Raw genomic sequence first — 20,089 nt, forward strand, 5'->3', positions numbered from 1 at the left:
TCTCTCTCTCTCTCTCTCTCTCTCTCTCTCGCTTTCCTCGCTCGTACAGCCTATTCGCAGAAACTATAGCGCGTTATCACCAAAGACAGACGATAGAGGCCACGATCGCGAGAGCTTCACGGTTTTATTGACCCGAGAAAATTGCCGACGGAAGATGTGTCCAGCAACTATGTACGGTGCTGAATCATTAACGCGAGCACTAACGGTTGTTCCAATTCTTCTTCGATCGAATCGCGCCAAGTATTTTATAGTTCCACCGTTGGGCGAGCCACAGCTCCATGCAAAGCGTAAGTTGGGTCGAGCAAAAGTGAAATTGCTCGTGAAAAGAGGTAAGAGTGCATCGGTTTATCGCAAGGTAAAATGTTTATATCGCCTCATGAGTATCATCTATCCGTATCTAAGTTCCGAAAAAATTTGCGAATTAATTTTAATCCTAAGACAGATCGCACGACTTCACAAATTGTTTCGCCACCCCAATGTGTGTATTGCTAATAAAATCTCGGGAAGATTTCTTGTAAGGGTTACACACGGATCAAAACGGTTGACGTTGGAGATGCTTGAAAAAGCATTCAAATAAATGTGCGCGATAATAGCGTTACGTTATTCATGCATGGGGAATAATTTCGGAGGACACGATGCGCCCGCGACCGAAAGAAATTCCGGAGAAGATTAGGCGCCGTAATACTTGGGAGGACACATTCGTCTGTTCATTAGAGACAGGCATGAATACGCTGCGGCTTTGTGAGGTTCACGTTCGGCTCCGTTAATTTGTAACCGGCCCGGTGGGATGATGAGAACGCGACGACGGGGACGAGGAACGACGTGGGGGAACACAGCAGCATCGACATAATCCGCCGAGCAAACGAAGTTACGATAGCGTAACAAACCTTGAAAGAGCACGACGACAGAGATCTGCGCGAGTAGCCGGCCGAGATAAAAACAAATCTCGTCGATACGAAAGAAACTTCGCGAAGTAAACGGGGAGAATGATCGTTCGCGCTGAGCAAATTTGCGCTGCGCGTCGCGCGCAAAACATACGAACCCAATGCGTCTATGTGCCGAACAATTTGCGAAAGTTAACTGAAATTACACGTTGAAGTGTCACACTGGAATTATGTTGAAAATATATGTAAGGTTAATTAACGTTAGTGAAATCTAATATACTGCAATTCTAGACAAAATCGTAAAATTCGTAACTTGTTCTCGTAAAATTCGTAAGAACTTATGAATAGATCTGCAATTCTATGCGGATCATATGTCATATGATAACTTGTAAATATCTACGATTTTTTTCGTAAGCTACGATTTTACGATTTATATCGTATATTTGCTTAGAATTGCAGCATTAGTTAGATCAGCAAACGTATCGTGTGTTCCATTTCAAAGTATCAATCTCTTTAGTGATGATTTAAAATGACTGATAATTCCCACAGAGAGTATAGTTTTCTTTTAAATATAAACACATCTAGATTTCTTTTCTTTTTATCGCTATTTTTTTAGAATTTTGGAAAATAAACTACAAAATACATTTGATATGAGTTAAAAAAATACAGTATAGTTTAAATAAATCGAAAGGAATATTTCGGGCATACCCCGAAGTTAATGAAAAATTGAGTTAGTTGCAATTTATAAAACATTACATTTTTAATTATCTCTCGCGCGAGTGCAAGGAGCGTTGAATTTTTATTCCCGCGAACGCACAAGTCGAACACTTAGGTTTGTTTGAGTAGGCGAACAGCAGCGACCTATATTTTCTCATTAACAACGCGCAAACAATGCATCTCATTACAATCAAGGAAAGAAGGCTATTTCGATATTGCTGTGTATATTACACATTACACCTTCACGTGCCAGTGCCTAATGCACCTGGAACAGCTGAGGTCTGAATGTCGACACGCATGATTATTCATGATCACGGCACATCGTCAGGTGAGATCAATTTCAACGGCGTAACGACAAACTACCCGGCGCCTTGCTCGAGAAATGAGCTATTAATTTCAAATTAATTTCAAATTAATATGTACGTTGTAAAGCATTATATCACGAGCGATCTATATGAGGCGACTTAACGTAGCACACCTTGATAGTCGCATACATGAAGATCCGAGTGACAAATCGCGTCCAATTACTAACAAAGCGATAACTGTTGATTCAACATCTTATTTCATCATAACGTACACTGCCTTCGTCACGTTTGAGCATGTGGATGTCGACGGAAGTGTTAAATTATGTTAGTGCTTTGCATAGACACTCATAATGTGGGTACAACAAGGTGATACAGATATAACTGCGATAAAACAGATCAGCTTGGCAGAAACTTTCAATCAAGTACCAAAGAATCAGCAGGTCTTCCTGCAAGGTCTGCGTTCTATTATCACTCCGTCAACGAATTGCACAACACATGGGTGCCACAGATATTCAGGATCGGAAGCGAGATGTCGATACGTCTCGATATCAAAGTATCGACGAACGCTTCTGCTTTTATTCGCTGGCCATGTTACTCGGGCTATTAACCTGCATCTATTCCACACTCCTAACTCACTCCCGCTATCTAATTGGATCTGTTGGAAGCAATCTGCCAAGTCAGCGACGCCACCCGACTTCAAACAGGTTGCGACTCAATAATCTTAGAGCTTTTATTTCGGGAGTTGCCTAGCTCGCGCGCGCAGAAAATCGATGCTCACGATGAATGTAAAATGCTATTGGCATATTTATGGACAAATTAACATTTTCGATTGAGAGGAAAATCTCAGTGAACCAAGTCGTTAAGCCTCATTCAGGGGGAAAGCACGCCGGCTAATTGCCTTTCCCGATGGCGAAGTATTTATCGGGTTGAAATTCTTAGATGAAGGAAAAGCTTGTCCTTCTGCACACCGAGGAATCGTTTATGTTATGTTATAAATACTGCCGTAATCATCGGGCTGAGTCAGGTTACATAAATGACGCGACTCTTATTCCGGCCGCGTCGTCCTGTTTCTCGAGGAAAACCGCGACGGCAGCTGAATTTCACTTGCAAATCGGTCATACACGTCTCGTACTTTACGCGGCTGGTCGTCTTATATTGCGCGTCGGGTCTCGCCCAGTCCCTTTAACGAGAAAGCCGAATCGAGCCGGCCAACCTATTCGACCGGCAGTGTATCACACCTGTCCGCGCTCGCAGCACCTGTGACATCCTAGATGACGACAGAGCTGCGAGAGAAGAACACCCGCATTGTCTTCTCGTTCCGTAGATAACACGCGGCCGCACGAGCGTCGCAACGCGGTAAATGGGTCAGTCACCTCCGTGATACAGATACACCGGTTATATAAACCTTAGCGTTGTAATGCGACGCCCATAAAGCGCTATATCGCGCGGCCGGGCCCGTTTTATCGCCCTGCATGCCTGTTTACACTTAACGCGCGCGTGCACGCGTGCGCAAGGTCGGCTTAATAAATTCCTCTTTTCCCGCCACGTGGTAGGCGCGACCCCGCGGAAACCATCGCGTGCGCGCGTGTCTCGTCGCACGTGCATCCAATCCTTCCAATTAACGAAACTCGTTAACGATCGGCTCGAACTCTCCTCAAGGTGCGTCGTACGCGACTTGTCCTCGGCTTTGTGGTTCACACGTACGCATCCAGTGTTCTTTGAATCTCTCAGAATGAAATCTCACCCAAAAGTGTCAAGTATTAATCGAGACTTTCTTTCATCAAAATAATCAGCAAGTCAATAATCGATGTCAAACAATCATGTATATCATGGATACATATGATTCCAGTATACGTTATAACCACAGATCGTGGTTATCGTGTAACTTATACATCTTTGCTAAATGGACAACGTATCATGTATAAAATCACAAATAATTTCACCGATTGATGCAATCAGTTATTAATCAAACTCTAATGTAATTGATAATTCGTTAATTAATAATCGATTTTATCAGTCGATTACATTTTCCGTCATTACAAACATGACGGTTGATTAATGTTAATTATTGATTTACCGATTATTTCGATCAAAGAAAATTTTCATCGATTATCGCCAAATATTGTCAAAAACGAATGGAGTTATTCGAAGTTTTAATGCAAATACTGCATGGAAGTCATAATGTTTCACTTAGGGTGGATTTGGATTTCGTACAAGTGAAAATTTCCATCACTTAGAGTGAATCTGTTCTTATGATGGTGGATATATCAGATTAACTTTTCAATTTTGTATATTCGTTTTCACAGAAAGCACTCTGTGTGAGAGCAAAAATCACTTAAATTCGGTTGGCTGCCACTGCATTTTCCGAAAAGTAATTGCACTCCAAAAAATTTAAAGAGCGTGTCGAGGCGTTACTGTACGACAACAGGTGTAGCTATTAGTTCGATATTATCTGGCAGATTACGATGGTGCCGATTGCGAGTGTGAATTCGTGTATCGAAAATACGGCGTGTGTGTGTGTGTGTACAAACAACGTTGGCTCTTAGTGTTCGGAGCATCAATTAACAGCCAAGCTCGATCACCAACCGACAACGAGACATTATCAATCCAATCTCGATTATCAGTCCCGAGCCTACAACACAGAATGACATCTGCGACAACCTCGCATTGTGCATATAGAAACGTAGAACATCGCGTTCGCCGAGTTTGAACGATTTACTCGGTCCTTCTCTGATTTGCGCGATGCGACCCCCGAAAAATAAAGCTACGAGTGCTAATGAGAGACCGACTAACCAATCGAAAGAGATACGGTTCAGCACTAACGATAAATGCTGCGCAAGATTGCGGGACTAAAGCAACGGATAAAGCGCCGCGAGACGAGATGATCGGTTTCGATAATCGCGTTCGGGAGCCCTCGCAGGGCAATTAGCGCGCAATTAGCGGCGCGATTATACCGCGAGACGACGTATGATTCCAGTATACATTATAACCACAGGTCGTGGTTATCGTGTCGCTAACTTATACATCCTTGCTAAGTGGACAACGTAATATAGCGTATTAGGTAATGAGTCATGTATTAATTGCCAGCTTGTAATACTCGGCTATTACAAGGTAACCCTTGCGAGAGAAACGCGTTATTTAAACGCGATTCCTGCGCCTGGATACCTGCATCTCGAGGTTGTTTCACATGACTTACTTTTCAAATCGAGGACGATCGACGATGATGCGGCGTCCAATCGAACCCGGAGGAAAATCGGTGTGCTTGATCTCTCCAAATAAAAATGATTACCGTAACTAAGTGCCATTTCGTCCCATTTCGACGTCCGTTAATTCCTGCCAATTCCTTGACCTCGCACGCGAGAAGTCCTCCCCGTGGAGGCACCCCTTGGACGATCGCAGCGTCGAGAAACGATTTGCCACACGCTGCGCGAATCAACAAAATTGCTTCGACACGTTGCACTCCGCTTGCAATTCACTTTCCGAGCCGTCAGTGAGGAACGCGTCTGCTTCTCGTAGACTTTCGGAGCACCGAAAGGGTGAGGCTTAATGAAGGCTCAGAGACGCCGCGGCAGCCTCAGAGAAGCGTGTCCATGTGTAACGTCGGAGGCGCGAGGTCAAGAGCCACTTAAGAGCACTCCGATACGTCCTCCCCGAATAGATCTCGACGGGAATCTCGATCCCGGACGACGAGTTTCTGTTTGCGCTGCGCGAAAGTCCCATCGGGCGCCACTCGGAAAACGGCGCTACAATGATGGATGGCCGCCTCTGCCTCCCTCGCGGGCGAGAAGATCCGAGAGAAATGACTTCGCGCCCGTCGGAGGCTGTTCTCGTCTCGCGTCGCATAATTACGTCCCACTACCGATTCGTCACCTTCCCCGGCCGGAATTTATTATTATTCCGCACACCACCCAGCGCTTTCTCGTCGACTTCCTCCCCCCTCTCTCCCGTCCGAGATTCACGCAGCTGGTGCAGCTCTGGAGAGAGCTGAACCGCGATCTGTATATGCTAATTCGCAAAAGTGTCCTAGAGAGCGTGTGCGGCGTAAAAATCAGTACATCGTAGTTCTCGTGTCTTAAACGGAAATGAATTTACACGGTAATCACCGTGATGGTTGTCCGTGATCGGCGCTATGGTTGCGTCTCATTAATTTACAGATAGAACGTAGCAACTGATTACACTTAGCGAATGAAGCATGCAGTCAACAGCGACTGATAAAATTAGGAAAAATGTAGGAAAGGAGAACTCCTGCGATCGAACCTCATCAATTTCTTCATTATTATTGTATACGAACGACATTTAACGGTAAGAAAATGAAAAGTAAATGAGCAAAGAGTGTGTAAATTATATCTTTGGTGCGCGTGCTGCAAACATTGAAAGAAATCGATTAATTTCCTCCTGTTAGTCGAAAAAAACGTACATATTTATCGTAATTTCGGTCGTTGAGGTCGTTGAGCCTCGGTAAAACTTTGGAACAATTGAGGGAAATTAACGTGGCGGTCATCGTGCAGCTGAACACGTTGAGACACGTAGTGCACGTTGCACCTTCAAAGCTGCATTTTCCACGCTCTTGCACCACTGTCCTGATTCACTCCTGAGGAGAATGCAGACAGGAAGTCGCCTGTCCGCGACGGTGGTGTCGTTAACGCGTTTTTCACGCGACGTGCAATTCAGCAGTCTCCCGTAAGTACGCGGATCGGCCGGATAGGTGTATATGCCTGCGCCAAGCGTGACGCAAACTACGTTTTACAGGATCCCGCGAGATCGCGTCCACCTCGTTATACATTTTAGCAAAAAGCCGTTTAACGCTAGTAACCGAGATAAGGCCGGCTAGGTGCACGACGTCTTTTCGATCCCTCTGCTGCTCCCTGCACTGCGCCACTTTTACTCGACGAGCGCAACATTGTGCGGCGCAAGAGCCGCGAGCTAATGAATGGCCGTGGTGCTAATTAATGAAGGAAGTAAATGACACAGGCGATGCCGCTTGTTCACTTCTTGCGCCACAACGACGGTCGCGCAGCGTAAGAAGGCGCTTTCGATTAACAGTCAAAAATTATTATGAGTAGATGATTGATGTTTCACGGCGATCAAGCTAATGTCTTACACACCGATTATAACGAGAGAAGAGAGGGCTGAAAAACTTTCGTGCAAACGATCGGGTTTCCGATAGGGGATCAATCGGCGGATACTGTTCGCAAATGCAGTGTTACTCAACTGACGTATGAATTTTCAATTGAGTAATATATCGAAATTTTAATTATTCAAGTCTTGGAGTAATTCAGGAAAATTAACCTGGCGGGATCGATGTTAAGGCACGTAGCGCACGCTGCATCTTGACATCCACATTTTTCACGATCGTATTTTTAGTAGGAACCAGCGATTCGCTTGAGCGATATATCCAACTTTCTTCAAGATCCCACTCAATGTATGTTTTTAATCCGTTTAGCTTTTGCGAAAAGAGATCGCGATATTAAGAGTGGAGTGCCGCTATCTAAATTGCATTTCGCGTTCGCAACTTGTGTCTCGGCCGACGGAAGCGGAAATTAGCAAATTCAGCGAAACATTGCGAGAAAGGAGAGAGATAGAGATAGAGATAGAGAAAGAAAGAGAGAAAGAGAAAGACTCGAAGAGGACCGTTAGCGGTTTCGCTGTCAATCGTGCGATTTATGGCTTCAATTTCCTGCACGTTCGAAACGAGACGGTACATGCTTGGCGTTTAACGATGCAGATTGAAACCCGCAACTTTGCGCTTAGTGATATGCAACGATCACGATGACAAAATTATGCGCTGCTCGTTGTTTAACTGTAATTACGCCAGCAGGAAAAAACGATCTCTCCGCTCTTTACGACACCGTAGTTACCCAACGCGTCATGCGCGCTTTTATTTCAAACGTTACTGCTCCGAATGAGGATCGTATAACTTACACTCGTCGGATAGGCCAAACGATACCACGAAAGAAAACGGACCTCGACGCGAGAAATACGACGTTAAAGGCACTTTCACACTCGTTCCGACGCTCGAATCGATTGACCACGAGTTAACTCTATCTTGTTCTCGGTATTCACAAGAACTTGTTCTGTTAAATTTGAGAAGAGATCGAAATTGTATCTCATTTCGAGTAATCCTGAAGAAAAGAAGTAACAAGATTTTAAATAATTCGAGAAATCTTCATTGATTATTCTTGGTGCTACATACAGCCCCATTGTGTCCTGGAATTCGTAAAGTTTTGAGGACAGAGGCCAGTACTTTCACGGGAAGTAACGAGATGGACTTGGATTTCGCGCCGAAGATAATTATGGAGAGAATCACCGGTAATCTTAATATGGGAGATAGCAAGGAAGATAGCAAGAAAACTGACGATTAAAAGAGCGAATCGCCCCAGTAATTTTCTATTAAAATAATCTTATTACATGCAAGTGAATCCGGACAAGCGTTAACAAAGTGCATAAACACTGTACACGCGTAATCATCTCACGGATGCACGGGGCGTGTTATCACAGGCGTTATGGAAGAATGCCCGAGCGAGTTTCGCTGCTAACACGCATCGTCTGGCTGCCGTAACATTAGCTTCTACGTTAAGCGCAAGACATTGCGCGCGTTTACACTAAAATCGGGATTAGTCTAATCGGATGAGCGGCATCGTATTTTTTGGTATATAGACGGGGAATTACTCGAGCTCCGCCGACGTTTACGATAAACATAAACGTTTTGGCTCGGCGCTATCATGCGCGAAAGTGCCGGATACTTTTCTCCCCCCGTTCTCTCTCCCTCTCTCCCTCTCTTTCCTCCTTTTGGATAACGATTAAAGACGCGATAATAAGAAACGGAATAAACATTCAAGTGTGTATCCAGCTTAAGGTGACCACTTCGGTTGCAACATAACTCACCTCATGTTGACTGACAGTCTGACAACCGCGGGATCAATTTGCAACAGTTTTTACGCTCCTCGGCCACCCCGATCGCTGTTGTGAAATGTACGCAAGGATTCTAGGCGGACCGGTCCACGGCACGCAGCGGCTCGGTGTCCTTCGTTAACGATCTCTGTAAGAAAAAAGAAACGTAATTTTTAATTTTTATAAACATTATACGGAATGCATTTTAATATAATTTTTTAAGAAAATTTTTATGTGAGATTAAGTCTCGCGCGCGCACACACACACACGCACCCACAAAGACACGGATGAGTGAGCATAAAATGTATTTGAATATTGAACGGCTACATTATACGCAAGATAATTTCCGAACGCGTTTAAGTCGTTAAACCGCGCGAATTGCCGTCCTTTTCCCCGGGGAAGATTAATTCACCGCGATCTCTTGATTTTCTTGTCTCCGGTGTAATTTATGTTTAAACGCTCTCGTGATTTGCCATTAAGCGGCGGGCGCAAGAAGTGTCCGTCGCGTGGTGTCCCGCATTAGAAGACGATAAATCTCGTGCCGCTCGCGCCGACGCTATTTGCACGCTCGCGCGCACGTCAAGTTGATTGATTTCATTGATTTCCCGATGCTCCGAAATTAGAAACCCGCCCCGCACCGATTGAAATTTATGGCGGGCATTACAGCGAACGAGGATCAGAAATCAGGGCGTCGCGCGCTGCCGGCGACGATTTAGCGAGCGCATGTAATTAAATGTAGCGATGTGACGGATTTTTAGCGGGGCAAACGAGAACTTAGGCCCGGCGCGTAAGAAACGCGCAGGACATAGATATTGGCGCCGAGCCGCTTTCTACTATCGCGGCGCGAAGGAACGCGCGTGGTGCTTACATCGCCCTATGAATGTTCCCGATACGTTTCCCCGGCCGACATTGCGCGCGCATGCGCGTCAACAAATTGCGCACATGAAATATAGAATAACGACTTTTCAAGCGCGCTTGATTTAATTGCACTCGAAATTGGATTCGCGGAGACTGTCGAGCGAGAAAGCTGGGGAAATGGATGAGCACTCGAGTTGACATTAGATTTCGATTGAATTTCATCCACGTGAATAAATCACAACTGGATATAGCCTTAAAATAAAAAAAAAGATACACGCAATTATATTCATCGCGTGCTGTTAATTATTTGTAAAACATATTTTGCTAGGACACAGTCGTCCCGCAGTCGTGTTTGTGTCATTTCTTTCTTCGAATAAATCGAACACAGTCTCGGAATAAACACGGTCTATTTGAAACAAAAAGTATAGTATATTCATCACGTTTTCTGTGTTAACTGTTTGTAAAATGTCCGCTAGGATACTTACAATCGTCCTCGTGCTGTTTACACTGCGGCATCACTGTTGCGTATGAACGCCCGTCCGATCGTTTCGCGTGTACCGCGCGCAAATATTTGCAAATTAGCATGATTGCAATTTGCAAGCTTTCCTCGTAAGCTCTCGCGGAGCGAGAGGTTTTTTGTTGCGCATGTAAATTTCAAGTCACACGTGCATTGTGATACAATTGCCTCATTCACTGCTTTCTTTTATGAAGGGGCACTATTCACGCGACTTCCCTGCATAGGGCAAACATCTCCACTCGCTTCTCCATTTTTTCAAAGGATATGCTTACTTAGTATCCTGTTTCATGTCTGCGAGCTATTTGCTCGAGACTGATCGATTTATTCTGCGTTTGCTCAATCAATATCCGGACAGTGTTTTACTTGCTAATTATGTGCCGCTGAACTGCAATCACGAGAGCCATCATTCAGAGCAAACGTTCTTGCCGCGAACATCATTTTCATACGTCTTACTGCTTCAAAGTTCGTCGCATATATTAACCAAATTTTTCTTTTTTACATAACGTCCAACAAACTTCTTTTATAACTTTTTAACATTTCTAACCCATGATTTATAAACTTCGTTATATCTTATTAATAAAATTCCTCTATTCTTTTCTATTCTTACATCTTAATTGCGGCCTAAATCTTAACTGTCCTAAGGTATTCTGCGCACACTCATGTGAAAACGAAAATAAGTGGCTATACGGAAAGTAGACCTGAAAAACCAACAGTCGTGTACTTCACTTCGTATATCTGTATCTCGGCCAGTAGGCTGATTTTGTAACTCCTAACACCAGTGTCATTACCGCTGTTGTTGCGTAAATACAATACATGGTAGGAAAGCTGCGCAACGACACACATGCTAACGATATCGTTGTCATAAAGCTAGGGAATCGGCCTACTGACAGATTTTGTGACGAGATATAATCATTCTGAGTATGTGCTTCTGTTTATCCTTATATAATAATCGCATGCAGCATCGACGGTGATTGATGAAAATATTACTCTATATTGGGAAAAGGCACATTATTGACACACGGATAAGGAAGCAAGTCGATGCGAGTCTATATCCTAATTACCCATCTCTATCAACATGACTCATTCTATTCTTATCTGTACTTGACATGGATAGTCGATAACTTCAAGTGAGGAGCAAATACCTGGATTTTTCGCGGAGGCATAAGCGGAGATATGAAAAATGAAGACAGAGGCGAATAGAATATCCCTCCGATTGTTCTCTTCCTGTTGTTCAGCGACGTTTCGGATCTCAAAGACGCTTCCGTGAAAAAATTCCAGAAAAGTTCCTGAATCACGCGCGCGGAAATAACTCTTGGAAGATTCAGATCTACTTCGCAATGGACAAAGGGAATGTGTGAATGAGACGCGCGAGAGGATTAAGCGTGAAAAAGAAGCATGCAAACGTCCCCTACATATCTCCTCTCTTCTCCCGCATAGAATCGCAATCTTATTAAACGATAGTCCATCGTTGATTCACGGCCCGCGGAAATCGCGGACACGGGCTGAGAGCACGAATAATTCCGTGCGCTGAGAATAGAAAACGCGCTCGCAAACTAATGAATATGTAAATGTAACGGGCGATCCGCGCGGAAGATACAGAAGGCGTGGCGCGATGCGTTGTGAGCGCGACGTCTTCATTAATTCGCGATAATTCGTTCGCGCGACTTTTATCAAGCTCGCGCGATAAGTGAAATTCGAAGTGGAATTTCATGCGATGGCGGAGTACCCGCATCGTGGAAAACAAATACGCACTTAAGTAATGTAACATTTGTTGCTTCGCTAATGTATAATTATTGCGCTTTCGTGCAGAGCCCCGATCACCGTGACTGAAAGCGACATAATCAGCCGGTAATTTGACGTTTTTGTCGTCCGGATAGTTTTTCCGCGATTTTGTAACAGCAGAATTGCGTTACAAACGGAGAAACTCGAGCCGTCACACGAATCCTTTACGATTTTCCGTTCGCTCGAAATCGTACCAACTGGTCCACCTGAAATTACATTCTGATCAACGGCGACTTTCTCGGAGACAATAATTAACCGGGCGACTTGTGAACTTAGAAAATTTCACTCACGAAATGAGTGGCGCATTCTTCTCTCTTCTGTCTACGACCGAATCGCTTAGGCAAGAATGTGCGAAGTAATTCGCTAGCCATAAAGCACATCGGCGTTTCTTCGCAATTATCAAAGAACAAACGCGCTTCAGAGTTGGATGCTCCTTATCTGCCTCTACTATCCATTCGATTCGCTTTGTAGCGAACTTTTGAACGGTCGAGACACTTTGCAGAATGCGCGACAAACTCGGGCGAGATACGGTGAGCTCGCGAGAGAGAGAAGTAGGTTTAGCTAACAAATCCTGTTTTTTCTCTCTTGCACATTCGCGCACCGAGTCAGCGAGCGGGTATGTGTGTGTATGGATGTGGATGTATGTGTGTGTATGTGTGTGTGCACGGCAATTATCGATCATTTGCACCGCAACAACGTCTCGGAGACTCGGCGAAAGTCAATGTTGCCCGGCACTACTAATCGACATGCCGTTGCGATCACGTCAGAGAGACTGAGAAATTCCGTCTGCGTTCTTCCGTTTCGAGCGCGTGCACTTTGCACCGCACTTGCGCCGCACACAGTTACTTTGTTTAATACGAAAGCGTCGTGGAATTCGTCGCGTGGCGCCGCGTGAGAGGCGTTACGCACTTGTCCGCGCTCGTTACCTGATCGGCTCGCGTAAACTGGATTCGCGCGATCCGACGTTTCGTAAAAATCCCGAAGCGTGACGGCCGTAACCGTTAATCCCGCCGGCCGCACACGCTGCATGTGGGAAGTGCACGAGCGTGCGCAATATCGCGCAGCAATGTTCGCGCGACGTTGAATTTACGACGTGGCGGAAGGTAACGACGTTCCGCAATCTGATTCTTTTGGAGGGTTTCAATACATCATCAGGCATTTACCGCCGCGGAACTGACACCTGAGCCTGCTGAAATCAGAGCTCACCGTTTATATTTCTTGTTAATACCGGCGAAAAGTGACTAACACGAATTTGCCAAGCGCAACTTTGCGATCGGCACAGAGCTGTTGACAGAGAACATCGTCGCGAACGTGGAAGGGTGGAAGGGTCGACGCCGCGTTTTACGTCTATTTCAGAGACGTCGTCACCCCGCAACAACGATCCCCGTGTAATTCGCGAAACTCGAGACGCGGTGTCTCATTATCATAATCAGATTCGTCGCGTCCTAAGTGGGGAACATTAGGCCGTCGTCCGCCTGGTGGGTAACCCTTCAACGTTGTAATCTCGTTACAGCGCGACATTCCCTGCGAGGGACGGACTCGATCTCGCGCCTGCTTCTCTCAGGAAGGACGAAACCTCGTCTGCGGGTATTTTCGCCGGTGAATTATGTCGCGCGACTGTTGAGACAGGAGGGCGAGGATATCGGGGAGATGCACGTCGAGATATCATCGAAGCTCGCAACAAACAGTGCAGAGTTTTATATTTCGTAACTTTCACGGGGAAGAATCGATACACGACAACCGATGCCGGAAAGTAGAAGAAGAAGAAGGAGACGTAGAAAAAGAGGAAAAAAACGGCGTTGCGAGCCGCGAGACTCATTTTACTGTGCCTACCCAGCCGAGCCATAGAGCGATACCTTTTGCTCCGGTTTTAAGGTATTGACGTAATCACACGCGACGATCTACGCCTATTAATCCTGTGTACCGTCGCGAATACGGGATTTTTCGTCCTCACACGCACGCGGCGGCCATACGACGGCGCGAGCTGTTTCGGTCGAATAAAAGTCACTGATCGGTCGTTGGGATAGCCGCCGCGTGATTGTCTGCGGATGGTTAGTAATTAATTCTCTCTTCTAATTTGCTACGTTCAAACCGCGCCAGACGACTCGAACCCGGGTCGACGTGAGACAGAGGAGATGCGCGCATTTAGCGCGAGCCTCGTCGAGCGAGCGTACACAACGACGAAGGCACCGCGTAATAACCGACGATGCTCAGACGCGCTCATCAAAGATGAGGAGACGAGATTCGGCCATCAGACGCAGACGCTACCCTTGTTTTTGACGAAAGGGCCCGTCGAGACGTCGAGTGCTAAACCCTCGGGCGCGACTTCGCGAAAGAGACGCGCCGAGTGCCTCATTTCCATAATCAGATTAGCCGCGCCCCGAAGAGCCCCGAAATTCGTCGTGGGCCCGCGATGTGTAACCCGTGAAACGCCACGGAATAATCTCGTTACCGCTCTCGCGCGAGGGAGAAAAAGAGAGAGGGACAGAGAAGGAGAGAGAGAGAGACAGAAGGGGAGAGAGCCGGGAGAGCCCGACGATGTCACCCACACCCTGCCTTCTCTCTCCTTCTGACCTCGTCGAGCTCCTTCTTCGCGCTCGCGCACGTACATTGACATGCACCATCTGGCCGAGTGGACAACGTCGCCGGGTAGCAATTGAACGTAATGATATTCTGGTACTGTACCGCGTGTTACGTCGCCCCGTCTCCTTCTCCTCCTCTTCGTTTCGTTCGCTCGCGACTCCGTCCCGACCGTCGTTAGCCGCGTTGGCCATTGACCGACCTTCGCAGTTGAACTGTGCCGCCGCGGAGACCGGACTCCTTTCTCCGACCGTGTCTTCCTCATGCGTGGCTTCGGCTTAAAGGCGAAACCACGCGGTAGTCGCGTCCAATGTGTCAAACGAACACACACGGCGATGATACAGATTACATATCCCCGATGATCCGATTCAAATTCATGCAGCTAATGGTACGGCTAATGAACTGAGACTTCTCCACGGAATTAAACCGCGAGATATAACTCGCGCGAAGCTCTACTTAAAACAAAACCTTGTTTTAATTTGTAAAAGTAACGGGAGAGAAATCAAGCCCAAGGAAGTAAATTTTACGGCGACTTCTGTTTATTGAATTCCCAATTTCAACCTTTCAATCACGAATTATTTTGTTTCTAACACGATTTCGCCGGGACGAGAAGCTGACGAGAAGTAAACCGCGCGAATTCGCCTTTACCGTCGTACTATCGGATAACGAGCGTGCGTTTAATCTAGGAAGATTAACACTAGTGAGAAGAATGCGACTTTCCTACGCTCGTTTCACGCTCACCCAGTTGTTGAAAACGATCGTCGCGCTCGTAGCTCATAAGTCACGACAGTGGCGAACAGACGAAGGGCAAAGGGTGATCTACCGGTATGTGGGGTGCATGTTGATGGCACATTGAGATTAAGCACGTCCATAAACGAGTTGCGAGCTTCGCGTTATCGCGATCCTCGCCGTGGGACACCTCCGTCTTTGCAGAATGCTCGGCATTTCGCTGAAACTCCAAGGAAATGAGAGCGACTGCTACCTCTTTTGCTGCGTTATCATTGATCGTTGTACTAATATCGATCGCTGACTTGTGTCTCACTTTCAGTCGCAATTAAGTTACAAGCTAATCAAATTAGAAATTGCTGACGATACGCGTCGACGAAGTAGACGTCATCAGCGTACGATATTCTCGATTACTGAAAATGCTGTTTCTGCCGCCATTAAATTATTAAACTATTTCTTCGATACCGTTCAAAATGAGCATTACACTTGCTTTCCTTTTCTAACTTTCACGAGAACGCAACGAAGTGTACGATATAAAATACAGGTTTGAGCGTAAAAGCAAAGATAACCGCAAAATAATCACACGTTCAATTACTTCGTCAATTCCCGCAGAATCTATAACAACAATTATTATATGTATTCAACAAGATTGCACAAACTTCTCTCGGGAGGTACATCGTCTAGCGTGCAGCCTTTGACCAGGCAAGTTAAATTCTACAGGCACAACGGGTCGTTACCGTCCGTGTACGGATAAAGCATTCTTCAACATCGTGCCAAGTACGCATAAGCAAGCGATAAACGTGCACGGGAAAGTAAAACACGCAAGACATACGGGCAATAAAACTAGTCCACGTACGCGCGGTGCGCTGATCTAGGAGAATTATCTTTACCCGGAGACGCGAATTTTTCTTCCCAGTCGTTCGTCAGTCGTCCGTCGTTGCGACGCTCGACTGACTGCGAGAACGTGCGGACTCTAATAAAAGAAGCGGACAGAAATAAAACACGCAGGTCGTGTTAGTTGACGCGAACTTTCCTCCGACTACGAATAGCGAAAGCCGAGATTCACACGCGCCCGATTTGCCGGGATGCCGTGCATCTCATGTGACATTTCAAGCGTCACTTGCTGCATTTTGCACAATGTCGATCTTAGTACACAAATTCCTAATAACGATTATAATCCACACCATCTGTCAATATTTATACAAAAATTAATATAACACAAACCGAAATAAATTCCCCAAGAAGAAAGATGACTCTCAAGAATGCTGAGAAACCCTCAAAATGACACTTGAAGCTGACTCATTCAAAAGTTTCATCCAAGTGCATCCGAGGGGAGCGCGTGCAAGGGAGAATATCACGCGAGGAGAAAGATTCCGGATCGTTCCGCTAACAAATAGCCACGCAACGCCGAGAAGGTTAAGATCACCATGCATCCGGACGAATACACGTCGTGTTCGATTCGCGATCGCGAGATTGCATGATAACGGTTGTGGTGCAGTTCGCGTGAAGACGTCGCGAGGAGACGAGCCGGTGTCCCTTAATGGTCCGTAAAAAGCCGATCATCGGCCTACGATACACATACGGGAGAACACTTGATGAGTCGATCCACCTGCCAGAGAGCTCAATAGAAGGGAAAGAAGCGTCATTATCAGGCGCACGTATAAATGTTAGAGATGTGACCCTGCGCGAACGATTAATGACCGTCTAGCGATGTGTCCGCACGTGACGGACGGACGGACAGACAGCCACTTGACTATCTTATCCATCACGGAGGTGCGGTTAATGGCCAATGCAACTCGTTCTCTGTGCCCAGTCGACACAGCATGCCGCGAACATCGCCGAGGAAAACGAAGAAACACGCGCGACATGGAATAACCTACGTTATTTTACCACCGAGATACGTATAGACGTACTGTTCACCGTATCTTTGCCGTATCCCGTTTCTTACACGACAGGATCTGACGGCATCATTATCGACTTCTCTGAGACGCGCGTTCGATACATTTATCTCGCGAGGGATTTCTCCGCGGAGAGAAACCCAACGGTGAGGTTTCGTGGAGTCGGTTCTCCTCGCGATTGCAAAGCTCGATCTCCCGACAGAGTCATGTCTGTTTACGTAACGTTCCTTTTTCTCTCGTTTTTCCGCTCGTGAGACACAGCGCAAAATTGGAGTCGTTCAAACCTGAGAAGCTGAGCGCGCGTGCGTTTGGAACATTTGCAAGACACCGCTCGCGAGTCGCCTCGAGAGCAGATGCCGGTGTAATCTTGTCTCGCGGATGAAAGATGCGTGGGCCAATTGCGCGGCGCCAAAAAAGCAAAATATCCGCACATATCGGCGGGATATCCCTACTCTCGTGGAACTTGGCGTACGTGCAATTCGAACGAATTACGATGGCGTTGGCTTGCCCGGCGTCGAGACACGAGGTCGCCGCGGTGCGGAGGGAACGACCCACGAGAGCGGCGGCATGCTCCGTGGATGGAGGAGAGGGAAAACGCGCGCGAACGCTTCAAAGTGGGTTCGTATGTGTGGTCCATTTTCAATAGATTTATATTTGGGAAAACCAGCGATATATCTGATATGACATCGACGTCTGTCTGAAGTGTTCGTGCGAGAGCATCGGTAAAAGATCGATACTAAAGTTGGCTAAATATGTCACGATACATGAAATCTGTCGAGATGTCCGAAGCAAATTTTGCTTTGAATCTTGAATCTATCACCTAATTCATAATACTGTAGGAACATTCATGATTAAGTGAAAAAAATGAAGCGCGCGCAAGCTCTCTTCTATCTAAATAACCTTTATGTTAAAAAATAAATTTTTTATCTGAAAGTCTAAGGATTTTATTCCTCCGCGTAGAAACTGGATTCTGCCGTATTTATAACACATAAATGACCGCTTATTTTTATAAATTACAGTACAAACGTGCTTAAGAAAATGACCGTTCTTCTCGGTTATAGATCGCATCCGTAGAAAATCATTATCTTCCACGCATTATTATAGCTGTAGTGCTATTATTTCCCTGCGAACCGCACCGACCCCGTTATCAAGACATTGTGCCGATTCCGTCGGAAAATCAAAACTATCTGTTATTAGGCTTTAATGTCTTCCTACGTCGTCGGCGCGCACACAATCGAACAATTGTTCCCGCGTAATGGTCGTTTCCGACTCACGCTTGGTATCACTTCTAGGATACCTCACCTACGACTGTCGGTGAGTGCAAATCCAGGTGCATTGTTCTTAAGCATGCGACATGTGCGTCGAGTCGGTATGACTCGGGAGGATTAAGCAATACTCGCGACTTCAATAGCACCGCGTCCACGAGTGATTAATTAGCGATTGAGGAGTGATGAAGGTTAGCGATTAGTTAAATTACCCATCAGTGATCGATCAAATACTCGGCTCTCGCGTTCTTCATTCTGTTGGTCTTGATTTATATGACTCGAGTATGCGATTACACGCATTGGGGAGACATAGCGGCGCGGACAGGCGGCTACGCCGGAAATAAGCTGTGCAAGGTGGCTTTATGAGCGTCTCGTTACGCCAGGTAGCCCGCAGCGAAAGGCTGTGATCGACAAGTGACTAAATTAAATTCGATCCGCCGTTCTCCACGAGAGGCTCTCTCCCTCTCTTCTTCTCAACACTTTCGAATAATCTTTAAAATAAATTAATCTAATTTTTAAAATTCTTAATCTCTTGAATGCGAGCACTTCAAAACTAACCGATCGCTGAAAAAGAGACACTTTAGGCTGTCATAAGTCAATAAATGGAAGAAAAAATTTCGTGAAAAAACGTAACTAATAGACCGAGACAAATAAACTCTTGCTTATTACTACCGTTAAGGGACGTTCATAGTTGAAACTTATCTCATGTGGGATACTCAGATTTTTATTCAGAGTTAGATTCAAGTTTTTAAATTGAATTATAATATATGTAATATTTACATCTGTAATCACGTAATTCAAAGAAACTTTTACCTAATATTGAATTCAAATCTAAGAAGCGCATTAATAATCGTTACTTGAAACTTGCCTCAAGTGAGATACTCGGATTTGAATTTAAAGTTAGATATAAATTTTGTAATCGAATCGCGATTACATATATAGTGTAGCAGGTATTGTATGATTCAAATAAAACAAATCGAACTCTAAATTCAAATCTGAGTATCTTACGTGAGAATGAGTTTCAAAGAACAACTATTAATACCTAATTATCTCACTTAAGTATCTCATTTGAGATATTTGAGTGAGATACTTGAGAGTTTCAAATAATAATTACAAATGCGCGCCTAAGGTATGCTAAAGGTATGCATGATATAATAGATGGAACTATTGCTGATGTCGAGAGATGTCGAGAGATTAACCTAAAATTCGTCAAACGCCTATACAAACCCATAGCATTCAAAAGGTTAACAGGTCTTAAAAAACAACACATATATGCTCGCTATTTGTGTAAGAATTTAAATTCGTCGCATTCTATACGGAGTGCGACTCAATAAATATCCTCTTAATAAGGTAGGCGCACGCACTGAATACATTCAAAGTTCATTCGAGTACATTCGCATCAGACTGCCGATCGCGACGACATCGAAATTTGTCTGCTAATCGACTCTACTTCCTTCACGAGCAGCTCTCTCTACTTGATCCTTAATTACGTGTTCAGGAAGATTTGTTGAGCTGGATTGGGACGCGTCGTGAATAACCCGATAGCTTTTGTTAACAAAGATATAATTATCTGAGATCAGTAATGCAAATTGGAAAACGCGGCGAACCGACAGTCACGCACTATCATTGCACGCACACACGAGGAGAGTGCGAGAAAGAGGGGGGG

At 45.4% G+C, this 20,089-nt stretch overlaps 1 protein-coding gene across 2 annotated transcripts in view; it reads right to left on the minus strand.

The window, feature by feature from the left end:
- LOC116845487 overlaps nucleotides 1-20,089 on the minus strand; it is a 159,299-nt gene that overhangs the window by 38,154 nt on the left and 101,056 nt on the right. For both annotated transcript variants that reach the window (XR_004378251.1, XR_004378250.1), the window contains exon 5: nucleotides 8,792-8,945. The gene's annotated coding sequence lies outside the window, so the exon portion shown is untranslated. The remainder of the gene's footprint in view (nucleotides 1-8,791; nucleotides 8,946-20,089) is intronic.

Source organism: Odontomachus brunneus, unplaced genomic scaffold (genome assembly GCF_010583005.1).
Source record: "Odontomachus brunneus isolate Ranch 3 - 2012 unplaced genomic scaffold, Obru_v1 Obru_scaffold_052, whole genome shotgun sequence".
In the NCBI taxonomy this organism is placed as follows: Eukaryota; Metazoa; Arthropoda; class Insecta; order Hymenoptera; family Formicidae; genus Odontomachus; species Odontomachus brunneus.